Here is a 22222-nt window from a genome sequence, read left to right on the forward strand (position 1 = left end):
TGATTTGTGTCTGATGTTCACAGAAATATTCCTAATGAAAAGTTGTACTGATCATTGGTATTCCTTTGCAAACAGAAGTCTGCCCAGCAAAGCGTGACATTAATTTCAAATTTGACATTAGTAGATTTGGGCTGGCATCATTAACATACAAACTGGAGTACTTAGAATATATATATAGGAAAAAAAGAACCAATGCATTAATACAGTGATAACCTATGTTCTCTTTTGGATAATTTAGCCACTTCTTCAGTTTTAAACATAATTATAATGTGAAATTGTTGTCTCTCCATATGAATAAAAGGTACACCAGTGGCTTTTGTCACACAGTGTAGGTTCTAATTTTTTTTTAGATTTTTTTATTCTTCAGGAATGCAGGGCAGCCAGACTTGAAAAGCTGCACAAATGCATTTGCCTGGTTTTGCTGAGCATAGGCTTTGAAATGGGCCATATGTTTGACTTGACTCCTTGTTTCTTTCCCCTGTGAACTCACTGTCCTCTGACAATTCAGTGAAGCTCAGATCAGTCAATCAAATCAATCAGATCAGGAGACTCTTTTGTCAAATGCCTCAGCTAGCAAGTGTACAATAGATTGCAAAGCTTCAAGAGTAGCCAAAACGTATGTCGGCCACCAAACCTGAGTAACCAAATATTGTTAATTATATAACCACTGCTTTATCCATGATACAGTCTTTTGCAGAATGAATTTATTCAGTGATAATTGGGTCAGCAGCATAGAATAAGTATTATTTGGAATAATAGTTTGAAAAAATATTTTCCAAAAAATATTTGGAAAAATAGTTTGAAAGCAGGTTCAAAGTATTTCCTTCTGCGTTTTTAGGACAAAGTGCAGTGGGCTTCCATTCCTAATCAGAATGCATGATTTCTCTCATTTTAGAACTTCTTTACTTTGAGAACTCACTACAGGTTATTTGTTTTCTGTTCTAGGATTATTGGAGAAAAGTGATTTTTGTATTTGGCACAGCAGTAGTAAGTTGTGTTGCAGCACCTGTTTCTCCTCATCAACTGTAGGTGTCAGAGGTTTCTATAGGTATGGAAATGAAATCCCTGGGTGTTTCCATTATCATATTTTGTATAGAATCATAAATTGAAAGCACCCAAATATATTTGTGCTAAGAGTCAGCTTTTTTTACGTTTTTAAAGTTTTTATAAGTGCAATATATATACTACTGTATATTTTAAAAAAGGGATTGCTAGAAAGTGCTTTAGAAGAAAGGAAATGGAAGTAAAGTGAGGGTAGGAAATGGGTAAGTAATGGCCATGGAAGAAGTCCTCAGGAATGAAAGGAGGCCCATTATTCAGGTCTTTGGTGCAGTGTCAAGTCAGATGGCACCTTTTTAGTAAGAGGATGAAATTTAGTTGCCTAATTGTAGGTGGCTCATACCTTTTTAGATGCCTTGAGGTATCTTATCTGCTCACCTCAAGGGTACTGTTCTTCTGTACCATACAGGTATTTGAGAAAGGCAAGAACATATAAAATTACACATTTAGCTGTGTTTGAGATTATGAATTGCATATCTATATTCTTATGTTTTGCCTAGAACTTTGCCTTTCCTCCTTGCCTTTCCCAAAGGCAAGGATATTTTCATGTTATGCTAATTATATCTGAAGCTAAGAGAGAGAGATCCCTTAATCAACACTTGTGCTTAACTATTGGTACAATTAGATTAATTATATTTTGCATATGTCCTAGAAATCCTGTCATGCAAGTATGCATCTGTGGGTGTTGGAAGTGATGTCACCCTTGTCTTCATATTCCGAAACAAGCTTATCTGTTGGTTTTTGCTTGTTTTCTTCTAATTTTTTTCCACTTATCATATATGATGCACAGATTGATGGAGTCCAGAGGTTTATCCTGCTAACTATACTCCATCCACAGAATCAGCCTTTGTGCTTTCCTGTGCTGACACTATGCTGATGCCTCTGAGTGAAGGCACAGGGGCATTGCAGAAGTGATGAACTGTGTAAAGTCGCACTGCCTTTTTCTTGTTTGCAGCTTTGGTAGGTCACCTTTTTCTGTTTCTTGGAAAGGAAATACAGACCTAGGGATCTGTGTAATATAATTAGGCTGAGGTGAGGTGTGTTTTCTGTTTTTGTGTTATTGACGTCTAGACCATTATACAACCAGCAAAGATAACTGGCAGTAATACTTTCTTCTGAGGTCAGAGCTGTTGATTTTTGGAGTATAAGCAGAGCTGGTATGATAAATCTCATTGTAATAATTCTATTTGGATTTAACTTTTAACATCATTTGTTTTGGACAAAAGATTTGAAATACATTAATATGCATTTACTGAAGTTATTTTTATGCTAAGTTCATTAAATGATGGTTGCAAAAGACATTTCAATTGTTCTGCTTGATAAAGGGGTATTAGGAATAGCATGCATGAGAGACTGTTCCTACAGATGGAGGTCTCCCTCTGTAATCTATCTATCAAGGTTTTAGAAAGGCAATATAATGGATCTTGTTTGTGAGCCAGGATCATTTTCCATAAACAGAAGATAAAGTGATCTTCAAAAGTTGTCTTAATAATCACAAAGAATAGGGCAGATTCATGATCAGGAAAAAAAAAAGTCCAAGAAAACCTTAGTCTATATAGTTTAAGCTAATTTTATTAATATATAAGGCCTTAAGCAGTATTCCATGCCTGCAAGATGATATTCTGGCTGATGCAAACTGTAGCATCTGTTAATGGTGTTTCACTGCATGTCTACGTTTTACTAACTTGGGTAAAGAAAACAGAAATAAATTATGCCAAGTTGAGATTTTCATAACCTAACCTTGCTTTTTGGTCTCAAAAAGCGGTACATTTGTTGTTACTTTTGACAGAATCATATAAAAGCTGTGATCCAGGTGGAAATTGGGGGATAATAAAGGGAATGTTAATAATTATGATGATGATAATTCTGGTGATGCCTTATGATTGAGTGAGAGTGAGATCACACTGTAAAGTTCAGAAGAAGTAGATTTTTATTTTTTTTCCTTGCTCAGTATTCAAGGAGAAGATACTGGAACAGTGAACCATGCTATGTTTTTTTTGTTTTTTTTTTTTCTGCTTTGCTGTTAAGTTGTGATTTTAGCAGTGTTGGGAGGGAATTAGGTAGAAAGGCTACCTTGCAAAGAACATACACAGCCACTTTTCTGTCGTAGTAACTTTTATCTTGATTTGTAGCAGCTAAATCTATTAACTAAAAATAACAGTTTTAAAAATAACAGTTTTAAAATTGGTTCTCACATAAGCAGATACAGGAGTTTCCAAAGGGTTGTTATGTGATAGTGGCCAAAATAATATTAACAGTGCTATGAGGTTATTTCACCCAAGTTTCTTAGAGCTAGAAGTATTGTGTTACTGCCTGCAGCTTGAGTTCTGCTTTTTTTTTTCTGGTTTAGTGTTACTTAGTGATGTGTTTTTATTTTTCTTTTCATCTTTTGGGGGGGGGTGTGTGTGTGTGTGTATTGGGAGAGCATGTGCTACTGCTTCATCATGCCTGTTGTATTAATTTTGAATTGCTAAATGGACATTTTAAGTTACTGGAAGGTACAATATACTTTTATCTTCTTATCAATCACTTTCTGTTACACATTTTAATCTCTTTGGGAGAAAGAGCAATGAGTCTTGGTATTATGTGGTTTCAACACAATCTATACACTTTCCTGAAGTGGAAAATGGTATGGCTGTGAAACCTGTTGTACTGTATTGCAAATCTTAATAATGCTGTCTAACAGGTATTTTGATGCTGTTTTAAGAAAAGCTAATGTCTGAGTTAGCTAATATCTCACTCACTTGGACAGAAAGTTTTTTAACCTTCGTTTATAGCAGCAGAGGATGCAGCGAGGAGAGAAGCAAGCACCACTGCCTGCTTGTGTACTGCTTGTCTCTGCAGTCCGGAAGAATTTTCTATGGAAAAAATTAGGTTGATTACTTAGGTCCATCTCTTTCTCTGCCTGTCCTTACAAGATGAAAGCTACAGAAGCTTTTTCAGAAGTCAGGAACTAGCATTCTGCTAAACAAGAGCTGATTTGAAAACCTATCTTGGTTTCCCTTTGAAGGGATTAGTGGCTACTCATATGCTTGGGGGCAGGACTGTGTCCTGTTTCATGGTGACGCTTCCAGTGAAGTGAAATGCCCCAAAAGCCAGTGCTAAGAATGTAGGTGAAAAATGCCTCTTTCCTGTGGAAACTGAAATGCAATGATCATTTGACTAAAGCTGCTGGTAATTAGTCATGTAAAAAAGGATTGTCTTGATGAGGATTTGTGAAGGCTATCTTGTTCAGATTGTTTATCTTGCCTTGATAATGAGGTGGGAAGTAGTTCAGTTTTCCTCTCTTGAACTTTGAGAAGAACAAACCAGTTAAAAAGTTAAGTGTGTCCATAATGTTTTCCTTAGTCCATTTTTAAAGTGAGTGTAACTTCCTTCTATCAACAGAGATTCCATTCATATTTTTTTTCCATTTGTGCATGTTCCTATTATAATGCTTAAGTAGGAAAATACACAAAGTGTAATTTGATTTTTATCCAATGAAGCCCTGCAGGAATGAGAACTGATAAAACCTGAAAAGGTGTTGAAACAATTGTATAGGTGTCCATTCCTTGTATGGAAAAAAAAACCCAACCTAAATTCAAGTGTGATAAATGTGTTCAGACACGCATGGAAAAATAGTTTTTGTTAATTTGGTTATTTCCCTGAAAATTTCTCTTAATTCCTATAGCCCTTTACTTGCCCACAGAGGAGCTACTGTGTATTTTAAGTTGTAAATAAGAAAACAGGAGTAGTAGGGAGTAGCAGATTGGGCAGTTTTATGAAGCAGATACCCACTCCGGAAGAGTGTGGGGCTGCTAGGCTGTTAAACAGCTTCTGTCAATTAGTGGTTTGTACTGTCCATCAGTGAAGATCTCAAGGAAGGCAGTGAACAGGAACGTGAAGGAAAGGCTGCAATTTTTTTCCCTCCTCCGGAGATTAGAAATCCAAGTCTGGCTCATCTATTTTACAAGGTAGTTCAGTCAGGTTTGTTTTTTTTTTTTTGTCCTTTTTAGAAACTCCACAATGAATTTTAAACTCTAGATTGATTATAAATGTACAAATTAACGTGGTTAGTATATCCCAGCAGTTACTATAATGCGCACTGAGTAAAATGAAACTGAATATTTTCCCTAAAACATTAAATTGGGGTCTTCATTCAATTATGTAGCAGCTTTACAGTAACTTTCCTAAAGTAGTCGTTGCTGCTCGCTTTCACGATGGCATTTGAAAATAATGTTCTTATAGAGTGTTAGAATTAGTGAAAATACAGAAGAAATCTCCTTAATTCCAGCAATGTATATTCCACTTTGTATTAATTTAGTTTGTATTAATTTAAGTACTAATTGATCCTTTAATTCTTATATTCATCTGGTGATCAGTAGTTATTTTTTATTTGGAGAAGGCTATAACTTGATTTTTACATACGCTTCCAAGGAAAGGCTGACACATAGTATGCTACTCTTTCCCCCTGCTGCTATGTAATCACTGGAAAGATTCCAAAAAGTGGCAATTAAAACATGTGCACGAGAAATACCACATCATTAGCATTAAATATAGCAGTGTGAACTAATTAATTTCATTACGCTATATTAATCAAACAGTTGCAGTGTCAAGTAGACGTGATGTGTAAGAAGAGTCAGCAGTACTCGGGTCATAAGCTACTATTGTACATGCAAATATGAATCTTTCAGGACAATAGCTTCCATGTTAACCATAGTACAGCTGGCATTGTTGCTACATTGTTGGCAAGAGTACTTTTCCATGTGCTGGTTTTATGCAAGTTCATCCCCAGCTAGAAAAAATAAGTTGTCAGTCAGAGTTCACACAATTTGGGTGAGTGATTTCCTCTTCTTCACAGCAGTATATGGTGCAGGTATTGTCAAGTCTGTAAGCAGAAACAGCAAAACTTACTACCTACTGCAGAAATAGCCATTAAAATCTGTTCTGTTTAAATAAGAAAATGTGATTTTAAAACCATACAAACTTTATATAAGGATAATGGAAATATGCATCAGAAACTGCAGAAATGGAGCTGGATTTTGGAAGTACTATTAGGTATATTAAAACATTCCCTTCAACTTGCAAAATCACCAGTGAGGATTAACAGAAAATGATAGACGCTGTCACTGAAGGGGAGTAAAGTTTTTCTTGGATATACTGTCTCATCAGCCATAAAAAGAGGATAGCCTTAATTGTGGAAATTGCTACTAGAAACCTCTTATAATGTTTGAATAGGATGGCAGTTCCTCCTACAAACTTAATCTAATTGATAAGAAGTTGGATTGATAGTGGGTCTCTAATCTCAATTTCCTGGCTAGTACTCTGACTTGGAAAGTGAAAAATTATTCTGGTAGCCTGGTAGTGGGAATTGGCCAGTTTTTGCAGTTCTTGGATCTGTGTCATAAAGGACGCTGGCTGCTCTTCAGGTACAGACACTGTGAAATCAGAGAACTGGGCACCAAGTCCCAGGTTCTGCTGATGAAAAACCTTTCAATGTTTTTGCGTATAATTAGATTCTTGGAAGTGTGTTGGAATGATTATACAGGAGAGGGTTTTTTTTTGTTTTTTTTTTAATCCATATAGATCACATTTAGTTAGACACCGCTTATTTTAACAGAAATATTTGTTCTTTGTTTAAGAGTAATTCTTGTTACATGGCCATGAGCCAATGTCATGCAAACCATGTTGGTTTGCTCTTCGATTTGAGATGCAGATGCTCTTTTTAGGCACCTAGTCCCTGTAGGACACCAAAGCATATTGCAGACATGTAGAGATGAGACTATCTGTTCAAGAAACATCTTACTTTTTTATAGTAAGATTTTAAAAAGAACTTTTTGTTCCCCTGTGTCTCAGACTGTTCTAACTATGAGACCTTCAAATTACTTGAAATGGCTTTGTAATAAAGCACCAATGTTCTGGTTCATAGCAAATTTCATTCTAGAGCAAAAATTCCTTTTGACTTTGAAAGTTATGTGGAATGCAGAACAGCACCATGAAAGACAGAGTATACTTGTCCTTTTTCTGAATAAAGTGGTATTTACTTTTTGTTGTTGTTAGTTTACGCCATTATCTCTTTTCTTTTAAGCGTATTTATTTGCATGGATTTTACTTGGTTTTGACTTCTGTCAAAATACCTTGTTTAGAGGAAAGAGTTTTATTTAACTTTGAAAAATCACTCACCTATTAAAGATTTTAGTTTTGAGTGTTTCTAATTAGCAGTTACATTGGCTCATAGCTGGGGAAGACAAATTCAGTTAACTTGCTTATATGAATTAAAGTGTAAATGGAGATTGAAATGGAAGTTCTTATACTGGTTTTCAACTATAACTTTTAAAAAATATATGGTGTGAACATGATTAAATTGTGTTGTGGTGTTTTTTTTTCCCTGTTGAGGCACATAGTTTCATAAAATGATGGAATGGCATGGGATGGAATAAAGGATGAAATCCACTATTACTTAAATAATTAAACAAGGCTGTTCTGAGACATTGAAAGAGAAATCTGCAATATTTTTTCCTTTTCCTGGAAATGTAGAAGTAAAAGGTTTATAGATTGACCATTTTGAAGTGCAAATGCTAAGGGAAATAGCTTATTTCTTTTAATTTGCTGACATTGAAATTGCTCTTCAAAATAGAGTTTATCTTTCAGTATGGGGCCACCAAACTGTTGTGTCTTAGTGGTATTATTATTTTCATGGCTTTTGAGTTGGTGAAGCATTTCTGATACCTTGTTACATCAATAACTCTGGGAGTGATATGACCTTGTATTACTAGATGTCTTCCACTGAGTGATTTGATCAGTTAAATGGGTCAAGCTCATAACATAAGCCATTTGTTCAGCTTATGCTCTTAGTTGGTGAACTTCAGTTGGATATCAAGTAGCTTGAGAAAATCAGCAGCTTTATTATATATGTCTGTCAATTTAAAAATATTATCTGATTGGAATGATTTTTTCAGCCTCAAATAAGTAATCTTGTATAGTGTTGTTCCCAAAATAATAAATTTTAAATTGAAAGCGCCTCTCTTAAAAAGGGGGATGTTGTCAGGATTCCGTATGCAAGGCTCATTTGTTCCATATTTGTGTTACATCTCATTTGCGGCTTGCTTATATTTAAAGATGCTTATGAAGCCCAATAAAAAACAAAAGTAGAGATGAAGTCATGAAGTAATACAGTGTACCCTGTTACTGATACAAATCGAATGTTTGTAAAAGAGTTTGTAGGGTTGTCTGGGGCTTTTTTTTTTTTTTCATTTTTTGCTTAAGAGTGCTAGGTATTCAGAAATGGTGTTCAGCTGCTAAAACAGGAGCTTAATGCACTTATCTTCACTTGAAAATGACATCTGAGATCACTTTTGACTTAATGACCCTCAACTACAGTATTGATTCCTGGTTAGAATGCTGAGAATGAGGGTTATAATTTTGGAGTTCCCAATGATACATTCGTGTTGCTCCTTTCATCCAAGCGAATCCTGTCATATGTAACAAACTATATGCTTTGATAACTTCAGTTAGAATGCTTTGGTTAACCTAAATGAAGAAATAAATAGAAACTTGTTGCATTTGATGGACATGTTTGGTTATTTTGGTGGTTTTTTTTGGTCTTTTTTTTTTGGTGTGTTGTTTTTTTTTTTTTTTCCCCAGAGCATGTCTGAATGCATTTCCCTTTGTTCATGTGTGTGTAGACCTTTAGAAAATACTAGGAACGTGTTTGCTAGCAAAATGGTAATGGATAAAATAAGTTAAAAAAGAAAAGAAAAACCTAACAAACATACTTGCACTGTCAAGAAACAGCTTTCTTTCTGTCTTGCTAGTGTTGAATACAAAATGATGTTCACTATAGAATTTCAGCAGCTTGTTGTGTTGGAGGTAAACATTTCTTATGATGCTATTACCCTGCAAATGTGAGTGGAACCAGAATAAAATGGAAGACTGATGAGCAATAAAGCCAGTGAACTTAAGTGTACAGTGGCTTTCTGTTAACAGGACGTATTTAATAGTCATTAATTATTTATCTTGACTCTAAATTGCCACAAATTAAATGGGAAAAGGAAAATTGAAATGAAATCCCTGCTGACAGTTCTTTCTGAAGAGTGGCTCAGAAGAATGAGATACATGAAGAGACATCAATTTAAAGCAGGAAAATTCCTGAAATTGTATGTGTGTCTGTGCGTGTGTGTAAGAGCAGTTGTGCACATGCATGTAAATGGGTTCCCACTGCCCTCATCTGCATGTAATGGCAAACCCCTTCAGTTATGTAATCATTTCTGTTTCTTGCTGTTGTCTTACAAAGAAAAACAATGAAATATGTACTTTATTATGTAAGTATTTTTCTCGTCTGCATTTCTCCTGGCAGAAGAGCTGGGGTCCTGCCACAGCCAGAGGATTCTGTTATGTGAATGACAGCAGACTTGTAACAAGTCTTGCTACAAGAGTATTGGAGCAAAAGATTTAAGAACGTTGTATGTCCAGCATGTGTGAAACTTGTTGTCTGCGACTTCTCGTGGGATACTGTTACTTTAAATCCCAAAATTGATTTTTCCAAAACAGTAGACATCTAGGTTAAACAGACTGTCTAAACCAGGTATGTATGGTTTGGTAAGCAAACACAGATCTATCTTATGAAGGTGCAGCTTAGTGCTTGAAATTCTGCAGGTTTCTAATAGGCCACAGAAAGGTATTTCTTAAATTTTTATATATATATATTATATATATATATATGGTGGTTTCTTTTAGTACCACTATTTGTTTCAGTTTTTGTGGTCCTGCCTAAGGTGAGTGGGAGAGATCATTCTGAAAACAAAGCAAGAGATCATGTAATCTCCAGACAAACTTTATTTTTGGATAAGAAAGGTAATAAGCAAGAGACCAGTCTACAGCTGAGATTCCACCCAGCCCTCTCTTGGGAAAAGGAAGAGAAGAAATAATCTACAAGCATGAATGATTTTTGTTTCCCAGTCATTCATATATTTTTTTCATCATTTAAAGGAGCACCTCTCCTATGAAGACAAGTTGAGATAAGATTGTTCAGCCTGGAGAAGAGAAGGCTCAGGGGCGACCTTTTAGCAGGCTTCCAGTACCTCTTTGAAGAGCCCTACAAGAAATCTGGAGAGCGACTTTTTACAAGGGCATGTAGTGACAGGATAAGGGGGAATGGCTTTACAGTGAAAGAGAGTAGATCTAGATTAGATACTACAAAGAAGCTCTTTACTGTGAGGGTGGTGAGACAGTGGAGCAGGTTGCCCAGGGAAGTTGTGGATGGCCCATCCTTAGTATTCGAGGCCAGGTGGGATGGGGCTTTGAGCAACCTGATCTAGTGGAAGGTATCCCTGTCCATGGGGGGGGGTTGAAATAGGTGTTATTTAAGGTTCCTTCAAAGATAAACTATTCTGTGATTTTTGTAGTCGAAGTTTTATTCAAAGTACTTCTCCCTTCACCCAACATTTCTGAAATTCTGAAGTGAGGCTGCTTTATTAATCAATTTGGTGTGCAAAATCACTTCCTTATCCTTACACAGCACTCTAGGGATTTTCATTTGTTTATTTTTCAGATTTATTTCACATATGAAATCAGACACATTTTACTTCAGTGATTAAGTGTGAAAATACAATATTTTTAATGCTGTGGTGGAAAGTTCACAGAATATTCAAATAAGAGCTTGGCAGATGAATTTGCAACTTGACGCATATGCAACTTGCAATTCTGAAGCATTTTGAATGGCTTCCTTATCTTGCTTTGACATATTTATAGGAATAAACACTTTTTTTCTTTTTCCTTTTTTCTTTTTTGGCTCTTTTTGAGGCAGAAGGAGGACAGCTTTCTTGTTTGGGTGCAAATCTATTCATAAAATGTTCATGCATATTTTTTATATTCAGCTTTTATTGGTTTACATTTGTCAGCATTAAATTTCAGTTTCTGCTTGTCAACCTAGATACAGAAAAAATCAGAATTCATTTAAACTTGACTTACTACTTGCTAAGTATGCATTTTTTCTTTGAATATTGTATTATCAGCAAATTTAACAATCTAGGTCATTTGTAACGATTAAAACCAAGCAGAAATCTTAACAGGATGACCCTAGTAAAACCCCACAAGATATTTCTGTGTTCAGCACTTCCATGTGTGAATGCAGTGACTTTTTATAGTCTCAGACACATTACAAAACACCTCAAGAAACTGGACTTGACTTCTGTGTATAAAGATAGCAGAATTCAGATTCTGATTTTTGAATTATTCTGTACCCAATGCGGTCTTGAGTTTCTTCATTTTAAGACATGAATTATTTAACAACTGAAAGACATATTTCTAAACGTTCTTAAATCACAGTTTAAGAGATCAGTTTGTATAGAAACAGATTTCATTTTTTGTTTTATTTTTCTGACACATTAACTAAATTGGTGACTTACAGTTTGCTCATCAGTGTCCTTCAGAAAACATTCATGCAGCTGAATAACTAGAATTGTGTATTTAGGCCAGTCACAGAAGAGGTGGTATAGTATGCAGAAAAGCAGGATGACTTAAACTGAACCCCTGTTTGGTGTTTTTTTTTTTGTTTTACAGCTTTCAGATGATGATTTTATCTTCTAGATGAGATTTTTCAAGTGTGCGTATTTTTTATTAAGGTTTCTTTTCCTGTTATATACTTAAACTGCTATAAATCTTTTCCAATTTTTAGTATACTTTTAGCATACTATTAACACATAATACATATGTAATAGTATACTATTAAAACAACAGTACTGTTTTTATATATATCCCTCCATGTCTTGACTTATAAATTACACTGGGGTGGTCTTAATGTTTGACATTGTCTATAATGAAATTATGTACTTGTAAGAAAAAAATTCTGTGATGTTCAAACTATTGATTACTCAGCCAACAGAGAGCATCATATAAGAACCAAATACATGTCAAAATCTTATCCAAACTTCGTTTAAAGTTACTGGCATACTTTGCTGTGTAGGGCAGATTTGTGTTGCATGTTTGGCTCCTTAGAGTTTATCTTTTTTTTTTTTGTTATGGGTACTTAAGTATAATCTCTCAGGAAATTAATTTTTTATTTCTTTTAATTCAGTTCTGTAGTTTCTGTTCTTTGGTTTTTGCCTGCCCTCTTCATAGAAGAGTAGTATGTCACCACCTTTTGCACCCAGAAACATTACATGCTTGCTAGCAAAGCTTTCTTTTTCAAACAGATACATTGTGCCTATCCTTAGCAGTGATAAAACGGTTTAGGGATTATAATTTACTACATAATCTCCACTGAGATGACTAACTTTGTTTAAGCAGTGCTTTTTTATTTTTTTTTTCTTCTTTTATTTCTTCTTTTTTATGAACGTGTTTTGAGACAATGGCAAATACTGAGCATTAAAGCATCTGACTGTTACTGTCCCTGTTTGGCCTTTGGTTTCAGGCAGTGTGGATGTTCTGAGCTGTTTGAGATAATGTCTCATTTGAGAAGAAGTAATTTTCTGGGTATGGATGGAAGAATTGAGGAGGAAGGAGTATTGCATTGCAGCTGCTGAGTTTTAGTGCTGTTGCTTGTGCTGAGACTGTGTTGACAGGGATTATTCCCATGTGTGAGGAGCTAACACACTTATTTGTTTTTGTCCGAGAAGCTAGATTCAAGTGAAAGGGAGAAGTGAAACTCTTCCCACTCTCTCAAGATGTCTATTGTTAGCACAAAGTCTGTTCTGCATTAACAGCAGAATGACTGTAAACCCTAGCAGAGGCAGAAGTAGAAAATGATTAAATTTGGGCTGAATTTAAAGTGTGGTGTTTCATTTTCAAAAATTCAGGGTTGATTTGTACACTTGAAGTGGTGCCAGAGAAGAAGGGGTGAGTGTTTCTGCCCTTTAATATATTGGCATCCCCATTATGTAGAGAGAGGATAAAGCTCTGGCAATTCTAAAAATAAGAGTCTGGAATGTCAGAATCAGCTTCTCCAATGGAGTAGGTGTATTGATGTACAGTTTTACTGAACAGCAGAGATAGTGCTGTCTAAAAAAGAATAATAATTCCACAGATCATGCAAGCATGCAAAATCTGTCATCTAAATTATTGTACAGAAGTATTTCTATAGTACTTCAGCAATAAAGAACCTAAATTTGATGCATCTTTCCTTTATGTCATGTCTAGCTCTCTTTTTCAAGCAAGATCTGTCAGTCCAATGAAGTATAAAAAAAAAATTTATTTGGCCCACTCTTAATGCAGGATAGTGAACAGATTCTGTCTAATTATGATATTATATTCACTGTACAATGTGAGCTGCTTTTGTTTAAAATCCTATAGTTGTAAGGAATTTAAAAAGCTATGTGTAACTCCTTTTTTGATACTTATGTTAATTTATTTTTATGACAGGTAAGAGTGGGTAGTCCCAAGCACTACAGAAGTTTAGTTAAGCTTCAGTTAAATGTTTTAGTACTCTTGACAAAATTGTCATTCTGGATGTAATGTATAATCAGTGCTTGTCAAGTATTTACCATGAAAATTTTATCTTCTCAGAAAATTGTGATTGAGTTATGAAAAATACCCGTTTTCTATAGCAAAACAAATTAGAAAAAGAAACCCCAAACCTTTCCAGGAAAAATAAGCAAACAGCAATGACAAAAATCCTCTGACTGAGATTGTAAAGTTGCTTAGGTGCTTTGTGGGAATTGTAGTGGGAACATTTCAGATCTGTATTGTTCTTTGTAAGGTCTGTTCTTCAGCTCAATTTATTTTGCAGGGTTGAAAAAAAAATGAGAACATGCCCCTGAAGAACCCAGATGACTTGACTATGTATGAGAATATGACTTTACTTACTTTCAGCATTTGTATTAAAGCTCATCTTGTTACTTCTGTGAACACTGTGGAAGAAAGACACAGAAAACAGGAAGCTGGCCACTATTCTAGTTTTCTGCAAATTTGTAGAAAAGCTGGAGAAAAATACCAATCAAACTACTGTTTGCCAAGAAAAACAGACAACAGGTTCTGTTGTCTTACTTAACTTAGTAGTATATTGTACATTTGTACATTTTTTCCATCTCTGTCTATCAAACTTTTGTCAGAGTGAAGTAAATAAGAAAATCTCTTACAGCTGTGAAACACAGGGACTTGCAAACCTGTGCTGTACTCATTCTGGCACTTCTTTTTGTTTCGTAGTGTATCACACCAGTTGTTTTTAGACATGATTTCTACAGCTTTGGTGGCAGTACAATTGTTTTGAAGGAAAGAGTCAATCTGCAACTTTTCTTTTTCCAGGGAGCATGTCATATTTCTTTGTCTTGTTTGTCCAGAATAAGGAAAAAACATGACAAACTTGAAGGGATAACAAGGATAAGATGTCAGTCTTCAGTGAGCGTAATGTGGTCTGCAAGACAGAAACCATTGGCTTTTTTTAGTCTCCCTGTTGCATTGTTTCCATGTGGCTCATTAATTTTTAAGCACCATTTTCAGCTCCACAATTAGAAAGCTTTATTTTTGATTTTTAGAAGTTACAGTGGAAGAAGAGGTTTTGAGGAAACTGGATCACATATTAGCCTTAAGCAGGCTAAAGACCTATCTTCAAACCATCTAATGGATGGAGATATGGCATAGAGCTTTTCAGCAACTGCTCATCAAAAAGAACCTGTCGAAGGTTCTAAAGAAAACAAGAATAAATCTTCTAGCACTTGCAGTTACTATTGCTAAATCATTCACATCCCTTTTTCTCAACAGTAAAAATTCTTACGAGATATCATTAGACTGTTACAACTTATAATGGAAAAATCAATGCAGTAAGAAAATTAAATTTTACTGAGAGCCTTTAGGCAAAATGCAATGTGAAAATGCATTTTAGCTTCCCTTGTGGTTCAGAGGAAAAGGAAGAAATGGAATCTAGGTTAGCTGTCAGCACACAACAGTTTAGAAGCCAGCAAAGCAGCCTGTGAACTAAACTCTTGCTTAATGTATTTCTTCCCTGATTACTTAATAATGTGAAAATAACCACCTTAATCTGATCATCTGAAAGGTCAGAAGTCTCTTTTACCCTTTTTAAAAACCAGTCTTTGGTCAAAATCAATGAGTAGATTCATCTTCCCAGGAAGAGGATTTAACAGAAGGAAAACTGATTCATCTGCTAAGGTATACAGCAATGACATCTGGACCCCTGGAGAGAGAATCAGAGTAGCTAAAGTGGAATGAGGTGATTGTGGTGTAATCAAAAAGAAGTCGATCAAAGCTACCAACAAGCTCTTGTGGAGAAGTGGCATATATACTACATTTGGTGTACTTTGTAATCTGTAAGTGGTCACTGTCTCTTGCTGGCAGACAGATACGGCAAACACAAACTGACAAACATGGCAATTAGATTTAAAACTTATAAAAAAAATTAAAATCCCTGAAGTCTGTACTTTGGGTTCACTGTTTTAAAGTAAGTGAAACACTCTTAACTGTTTGTATTTCATGTAATTATTTGTTTATGCAGAATTCATAGGTAAAATTATAGCAGTCAAGGTTAGAAGACAGTAGTGGTCTTCTTTGTCATTAGAACAAATACATTCAAAATCTAAGTTAGACAATTCTGTTTTTTGCTATTTAAAATGGATGAGTCATTCCTAAATTGTACTTAGAGAATGTAGTGGTTTAAACCCAGTCAGGTAACTCGTTCACTCACCCCCCCCCCCCCTTCTTTCCCTCCCCCTACTCCCGGAGGGAGGGAGAGGAGAATCGAAAAGAATGCAACTCCCACGGGTTGAGATAAGAACAGTTTAGTAACTAAGGTATAACACAGATCACTACTGCTACCACCAATGATAATAATGATAAAGTAAATAACAAGGGAAGAGAATACAACACCTCAGCACCAGCTGACCGATAACTCGCCCCCCAAGCCCGACCAAGCTCCGACCGATACCTCCTCCAACCCTGCTGTCTCAGCCCTTCCGGCTAACTCCCAGTTACCTCCTGGGCATGATGTGCTGTGGTATGGAATACCTCTTTGGTCAGTTTGGGTCAGGTGTCCTGTCTCTGCTTCCTCCTGGCTTCCCCTCCTCCCTGGCAGAGCATGAGGCTCACAAAGTCCTTGGCCAAACCAAAACATCGCTGTCAGCTCTGTTCCCGAGCTGAAAGTCAAAACACTGCACTGCACCAGCTACCAAGGAGGAGAAAAATGACTGCTACTGCTGAACCCAGGACAGAGAATCATAGAATAGTTTGGATTGGAAGAGACCTTTAAAGGTCATCTAGCACACTCCTCCCTGCAATGAGCAGGGACATCTTCAGCTAGATCAGGTAGTCCAGGACATCTAGCCTTGTCTTGAATGTTTCTAGGGATGGCACATGATTAAGATTAATTTGTTTTAGGAATATCATTTAAAGCTAAGAGTAAACATTATTTAGCAGCTAGTTGCTTTGCATATTTGCAACTTACTTGGCCTTCTAGGTAGTAGCTATACTGTCTAGGAGAGGATTTACGCATACATGAAAGTAACGTGCATATGTTTATATAATATGTATGTGAATAATAGGTTTGGAAAAATACATAATTATGTATGCACACAAACTCTAAAAGCTGTAAGTGAAACATCTTTGTGGAACCTAGATTTCCGGTGGTCAAGCTGAAATAAATGGCTTTGCTTTGGCAAAGCCTTATATGACCTTACATAGATGTATTTTTTCTTTTTAACAGAACTATGACCAAAAAAAAAAACCTCCACAAAACCAACACCCACCCCACAAAAAAACCCCAACAAACCAAAACCCCTGCAACCAACTAAAAAAAATCCAGCAACCCAACAACAAAAAACTCACCATTACTGGTACCTTGAAACATTGTATTTCTTTGGAGGACCAAAAGTAGAAAGCTCATTAGTACACTTGTGTAGGTTTCAAAGACAATATTCTTGATAATTCTGATAGTTGATAGGGTCTCTTGTACCTATCTTTTGAGGATTTTTTTTTTTTTTTTACCTTCTTTAATTTATTTCAGTCTGCAAGTAGAGATGCAAATGTAGGGGGTTTTGTATGTATGTTAATTAACATCTTCCAGACATTTTGTCATGAAGCAACATGTATTAAAGTCTCTCAAATCTCCTATGTGTAGTACATGAAAGAAAACAGTTAGCAACCTCAACAGTTAGCCACTAGGACTAGGTCTTCTTTTATGCTGCACATTAAAGTCCAGAACTATTTAGAGCATTAAGGCACCAGGGAAGAGGCCTATTTTGAAACCAGGATCTTATTTATGCAGAATATTTTGTAGTGGTTGTCCAGATTCTGTGCAAGCCCTGGTGTGGCAGGCTGAGCAGTTGACATCCTCGCCAAGGAAAGGAAAATACGTAATGGAAATAAGAAAAATCTAATGAACGGTGGATTTTGCCAGATATAATCAAAGTCTTACTTGTGCTTTTTATGACAAAAGGATGTCATGCACATGTGCTGTGAGTAACACACCCAGAACAGAATTTTTTCCAGTTTAAATTTACAGGCAAATGTATTATCTTTATTATCAACCAGAAGTAGTCTCTATAATTATAATCAACTTCCTTCATAGGGAAGAGCATGCATTTTGGAAGGCTTTCATTTATGATTTATGATTTCTGCTTTCATCTAGAAAGGTAAATTAGTTTCCCTGAAATACTTACGTGTCCTACTGCAGTTATCTTCCTATAGTGATTATTAGTTCCTTCAGTAGGCAAATAGGTTAAGGTAGGGGATATGAGAAATGTATGTCATCCTTACCTGCTTCACAGACCTTTACCTGGGTAATGTATAGCTGTTTTTTATTAAAAAACACAAATAAAACCAAACCTGGCGCTTGTTTTTTGACCTCAGAGGCAGTCTGGTGGAGATGGCTATTTCTGTATTTACAGTTTACTGTAGCTTCTTTGCTAAAGGAATGTGAGAAAAGGTGCACAGATGAAGGCCTAGGACCTCCATGTGCTGATTCTGTACTCCCTGAGATATTGAGGTCTTCTGTGAGCAAGCATGCAGAATTTAGCTGAAAAATCACCTTTGTAACTGATTTTGGCAAGGGAAAAGGCAAACTGGTCTTTTAAGAAGTATTTGTAACCAGGCCTAATTTCATTTAATAAGTAATCTCTTTAAGCCACTAGCATAATTTTTGGATGACTGGTAATAGCTTCCATCTTGAACTCATTACTATAATGCCAGTCATTATTAATAATAATAGTGCTAGTTACATCAGTAGACAAAGCTGAATATTACATAATGGTAAGCCACATTGTATTCCCTCCCTTGTCCCCTTTCAGTGACAGTATACTTAATTTATTAGAGTATTCATATATTGCGTAATTTAATTGTTGCTATCGTGGTATAAAATATTTTTTTGAAGGGGACCTTTAAAAGTCATCAGGTACCACACACCTGTGATAAGCAGGGACATCTTCAACTACCTCAGGTTGCTCAGAGCCCTTTCCAACCTGACCGTGAATGTTTTCAGAGATGGGGCTCCTATATCCTCTCTGGACAATCTGTTCCAGTATTTTGTCACCCTTGTCATAAAAAATTTCTTCCTTATATCTAGTCTGAATCTCCCCTCTTTTAGTTTAACCCCATTATCCCTTTTTCTGTTGCTACAGGCCCAATTAAAAAGTCTGTCCCCATCTTTCTTATGGGCCCCTTTAAATAGTGAAGGCTGCAGAAGATTTCCCCAGAGCCTTCTCTTCTCCAGGCTGAACAACCCCAACTCTCTTAGCCTTTCCTTGTAGGTGAAATGTTCCATCCCCATGGACAGGTCCAGGTTGTTTCTGTAATGAGGATTCCAGAGCTGGACACAGTACTCTTGGGTGGTGGGGGTGTGTGTGTCACCAGGGCAGACTAGCAAGGCAGAATCACCTCTCTCGACTCACTGCCCGTGCTTCTTTTGATGCAGCCCAGGATACAGTTGGCTTTCTGGGCTGTGAGCACACACTGCTGGCTCATGTTCATCCAACACTACTCCGAAGTCCCCCTTTGCAGGACTGCTCTCAATGCCTTCATCCCTCAGTTTGTACTGATACAAGGGATTGCTCCGACCCACATGCAAGAGGTTGCACTTGCCTTGTTGAAGCTTGTAAGGTTCTCATGGGCCCACTTCTCAGTGGGACCTTGTCCAGGTCCATCTGAACGATATCCTGTCCTTCAGGCATGTCAACTGAACAATTTTACTACTGTTGAAATATGCTTAGTTTAAAATATTAAAACACTTGGTAGAACATTTGGATATACTAATTTCAGTAAGGACCTGTAGGTGCTTTCTCAAGGTCATGGTCAAAGAAACAGCAGTTGTGGCCCATGTTCTGAGAGGTGATGAACAGCTGAATTTGGTAGGCAGACTGAAGCAATAGCCAGAGGTTAGGTAATGACCTTTTTTGATTTAGTGAGCTTCAGAGCACTGTTTCCTATCTGTAAGTTTCTATTTCAAAATGGGAGTAGATGTAATATGTTACTGCTTCTACAGTCCCTAACTTTCTGATGAAGTAAGTAAAAGAGCAGCTCAGTAGCTACTTTGTTGATGTAGAGCATTGTGTTGGAAGGTAAATACCCAATAAACGTGAAGAAGAGTATCTCTTGAGTTCTCACTGATAACTGGTAAACAGATAATTCCTGTAGGAAGTAACGACTGCGCTGAAACAGATTAATAAACCATGGGTGATTAATAATTTGTTTAGAAGATTCTGCAGTGGTGAAGCCGAAGAACAGGTGTGTATACTAATGTAATGCTGTTTCTTGGATATGTAACATTAGTTGAAATACCTAGTGAGATGCCCACAGTAAAAATTGGCATCAGAACATGCCAAAAAACTGTAGAGCTAGCATATAGTATACATTTATCTAGGATTACTGGTTTGTATTATGCAGTACATTGGTATTATAAAAGTACAGAGCTATGAGAGACTGACTTTTATCATCAGTACTTACGAGGCTTGCATTTATTTGCAGGAAAACACTGCAAGGTGCATTTTAGCACCTGCATTTAATGTCTCAGAATGGCAGTCTTCAGCATACTTCAGTTATGTTCATGATGTATGCACTCAGTCTTTCCACCACTGTGGCACATTTCAGTGTGAATATGACAGAAAGCATGGCAAAACTGTTGGGAAATAATGGCAGAATTGCACACGTTGAAGTTTTTTGTATTGCTGAGAAAGAAAAATCAGGTCCTTATTTGTCTCATTCTTCATGTCTTGGAAATATAATGACAATTGACCTAACAAATGTTGTGGATTGAATCCTTTTAAAATGATCAAGAAATTTTGTTTCCCGGGAAAAAATGATTAGGTCCTAAACCATTTTTATACTAATGTCACTGAAAATAGCTATGTAAAGAGCATTAATAAAAGTCAAAACACATTAGTTCAAAATATAAAAAGCATTATGTAGGCAATGTAACTAAAATAGTTCAATAATATATATACAAACTAGTTCTTTCTGCAAATACCTTTTCATTTGTGGATACGAAGACTTTTTTTGTGTAATATTACAGTGTCATTTTTTTTACATTTCTAACTTTTTTTCCCTGGTTGCTCACAATAGAAGGTGTAATTCATTTATTAAGACCTAAGTGTATTTATGTCCAGCAAAGATTATCTGGAATATTTTCTTGTCCTAGACTAAGCTTAAATGCCTCCTGGGATTTCAGCTTGTATTTTATCTACAGGTCTGCTTGGGTAAAATCAGATGTTCTGTCCCATCTGCCAGCTCCTCATGAGACCCCCAATAAGAAGTTAGGAAGAAGTTGAGCAGTTCTCTACCTTTGTGTGGTATAAATAGTGTTAATCAGTAGCAGTACATAACTTTCAACTATTTCTGTTTTTGTGGTTTTGGGGTTGTTTTTTTGCCTTTTTTTTTATTGTCATCAGCTTGCACTTGTTCAGAATTTTCTAGTTGTCTTCAGATTCAGAAAAAAGAATTAAGGTCAAGCTTAAATTCTGAGAGGAAAGTGGCCGCTTATAAAATTTTGATTCATTGACCTGTCATGAAAGCAGACCGTTTCACTGTCACTGTTTGTGGTAATGTCCAAATGTTTTCAGTTAAGTGGCAGTTTCTACTGTGTGGATCAAAAATAAACGTACTATGACAGTGCAGTGATACTGCTTCACATATTTCTTTAGATTTGTAATGTTTCTTAATGTTTAAAAACCTCTATAAACAAACCCTGAAATTGTTACTTTAGTTTTTTTTTTTTTTTAATATGTATCTTCTCTACAACTCCTGGATGAAAACCAGTCATTTTGTTGTATTAGGAGTAGTACTGAAACTTCGCTGTTGTTTACTAGGTTTTTTTAGAAACTCTCAAAGCCCATAAAAATCTGTGTTTTTTTGAAAAGCCATCAAAGGTGAACACAAAAGTTTCCTTATCATACAGATGAGAAAGAAGGAACATTCATGGAACAACAGTGTTTCATACAACCATTGTTTATCTGTGTGGGATATCGATTGTTCTGTGAAGGGTCAGGAATAGCGATTGGGCACTCTTCTCCTTTCTGTTCCCAGGACCACAAGTATAACTGTTTTGCCAACGAGAATAAGAGCTATTGGAACTGTGAAGTCACCTGAAGTCATGTGAAAGACTTTGAGTGAACTGAATATGTAGGGATGTGGCCGACGGAGCATTAACACAGAAAATTTTCAAAATTCAACTGAGTTCTTGGGGATGATCAGTCTCTGCATATCCATGTACTTATTTTTTCACCTTTGAAACTAGTTAACTTTGAAGTTGGATAGCACCAGGCAAATTCTGCCTCCAAGAGATCAGTACCATTACCAAATAGGGATTCAGGCAGCTTTTATAATGGTTGTAATATTTTATACGGTTGAAATACTTATTTTCTGAAGACAAATTTCTGTTTATTCTTTACTTTTCAAAAAAGTTGCCTAATAACACATAAGCAAAAAAAAAATAAAACAAAAAAAGAAAAAGCAACTTGAGTCTCAGAAAATTGATTTTAAGCTGCTTCTTATTTGTACAACAAATAAAAGAATGTCTACTGCATAGACAGTAAAACTAATGATTTTAAGAAAACCTATTTATGGATTTAAGTCATGGTGAGACTCAGTAAAATGAAGATTCTTGGCTATATGCAAATCTTACAAATGTTTTTAATATTTTACTCATCATGAAAAATCTTTTTATTCCTGTAAAGATAATGTGTTTCTGAGGAGACTTTCTCTACAAACTTCAATTAGTGTCATCGATAAAGTGGTATTAAAGACAAGTACCTCA

At 36.0% G+C, this 22222-nt stretch overlaps 1 long non-coding RNA gene across 1 annotated transcript in view; it reads left to right on the top strand.

Moving 5' to 3' along the window:
- LOC130592290 (uncharacterized) overlaps positions 1 to 20844 on the top strand; it is a 28382-nt gene extending 7538 nt beyond the window's left edge. Inside the window, exons 3-4 of the long non-coding RNA XR_008970509.1 lie at positions 9775 to 9891; positions 20609 to 20844. This is a non-coding gene — a long non-coding RNA (uncharacterized LOC130592290). The remainder of the gene's footprint in view (positions 1 to 9774; positions 9892 to 20608) is intronic.
- Positions 20845 to 22222: the final 1378 nt, after the last annotated feature.

The sequence above is a fragment of the Pezoporus wallicus genome, unplaced genomic scaffold (genome assembly GCF_028554395.1).
Source record: "Pezoporus wallicus isolate ANWC-B61680 ecotype Strahan unplaced genomic scaffold, APGP_CSIRO_Pwel_v1 contig_2574, whole genome shotgun sequence".
NCBI classification, from domain to species: Eukaryota; Metazoa; Chordata; class Aves; order Psittaciformes; family Psittacidae; genus Pezoporus; species Pezoporus wallicus.